Source organism: Dipodomys spectabilis, unplaced genomic scaffold (genome assembly GCF_019054845.1).
Source record: "Dipodomys spectabilis isolate Male_0828 unplaced genomic scaffold, ASM1905484v1 ptg000363l, whole genome shotgun sequence".
In the NCBI taxonomy this organism is placed as follows: Eukaryota; Metazoa; Chordata; class Mammalia; order Rodentia; family Heteromyidae; genus Dipodomys; species Dipodomys spectabilis.
In genome coordinates, this window is record NW_024871040.1 from 2,252,901 (window position 1) to 2,254,776 (window position 1,876).

Sequence of the window (1,876 nt, forward strand, 5' to 3'; positions counted from 1 at the left end):
TGCATGCAAGGCAAGCGCTCTACCAAGGAGCCACATTCCCAGCCCCTGTACTTCTTTTTTTTTGAGTTTACAAACATATCAACATATAAATAATGAGAAAGGTCCTGGGGAGCCTCCCCATTGTCTCTGCTGGAGATAACACTTGAGAGGAGCTGTCCCCACAGACATGCCTGGGGAGCTTCATGGTGTTTGTTCGGGGCCCAGCCGCTAGCTTCTTTGGCACCTCCAGGTTCAACTGCTAGTCTGATTTCTGCTGTGCCCACAGAGGGTCAGAACCCTGCAGCAGCAGTGGCCCTCCTGCCAGCCATCGCTCCAGCTCGAGCTCATGCTGGAAGGAACGCTTTCTCTCTCGACAGTGCTTCTTGTGGGCAGGCCAGTCCTTCTGCTGGCACTGGGAACCACAGTACCATGCCACCTGGCAACGCTCACAGATGTTGAACTCCGGAAGCTGCTTCTCAATTACTGTGCAAGGAGGGTAATGACATTCATAGTAGGTGCAGGAGTTCTCCTCGTCCTCTACCACATCCCCATTGGCACTGTAGTACCGAGTCACGTTCAGGACAGGGAACTGCTCTTCTATGTGGTGGGCAGCTGCTGGATTGCAAGCCAGTACAAGCTTTGCTCTCTCTGCTGGAGGTCTCTTCTGCTTTAGGTCGCCAGCCCCATGGTACCAGCTCCAAGTTGTCCTGGCGATTGTCCACTGTCACTGAGTTGAGATGCACCACTTGACACCCGGGAGCCATGCCTCCTCTGTGCCACTCCCACAGCAGCTCATGGAGGAGTCTACCCGATCCCCTTCCCCGGTTTTTGTCGAAGGCATATGCAAATATCTTAGCACCATTTCCATCAGCATCTACTTCCATTCGAGCCTCAAAGGAGTAGCTCTCCACCAGGGGGATGTCTTGCTCATCTATCAGAGTGTATTTGGTCTTCCCGGCCACCCGGCCGAGCTGCATGATGCCCAATTTGAAGTTGGTCATGGCCAGGCCTGCACTCTCAGCCGACGGCGACGCTACCTCAGGAGGCGCCCGGCCGGGCTGGGGCGAGGCCGCAGCACCCCGGGGCAGGCCGGGGCCGGGCTCGGGCAGGGCGGGCCCCCGGTGGACAAGGCTGGTCCGGGCTCGGGCCGCCGCCGCCGCCGCCGCAGCCTCGCGCCCGCTGGACCTGCCACGCGCCGCCGTCGCTGCCGCAGCCGCCGCGCGCACCCCAGCGAGCAGCATACTTACTTCTTAACTGCCACTACTACCCCCATCCTACATCCACCCCAACTCTCAAGATAAATATTTTTTTTTCTTTTTTGATGGTTGTGGGACTTGAACTCTGGGCCTGGGCGCTGTCCCTCAGCTCTTCAGCTCAAGGCTAGCATTCTACCACTTGAGCCACAGTACCACTTCTGGTTTTCTGGTGGTTTACTGGAGATAAGAGTCTCACAGACTTTCTCTGCCCGGGGTGGCTTTGAACTCCAATCCTCAGATCTCAGCCTCGTGAGTAGCTAGGATTACAGGCCTGAGCCACCAGCACCCAGCTCAAGATGAACATCTTGAGCTATAATTCCTGGCATACATACACTCACACACACACACACACACACACACACACACACACACACACACACACACACACACACACACACACACACACACCAGTCCTAGGGCTTAAATTCAGGGCCTGGGTGCTGTCCTTGAGCTTTCTTGCTCAAGACTAGTGCTCCACCTAATGAGCCAAATTCTGCTTCTGGCTTTTTGGTTTTGGTTATTTATTGAAGAATCTCATGATGCCAGGTGCCAATGGCTCACGCTTGTAATTCTAGCTACTTAAGAAACTGAGATCTGAGGATGGCAGTTTGATGCCAGCCAAGAGTGAGAAAGTCCATAAG

General features: G+C 55.0%; 1 pseudogene; it reads right to left on the reverse strand.

Moving 5' to 3' along the window:
- Positions 1-215: 215 nt before the first annotated feature.
- Positions 216-980, reverse strand: LOC122095893 (annotated as a pseudogene).
- Positions 981-1,876: the final 896 nt, after the last annotated feature.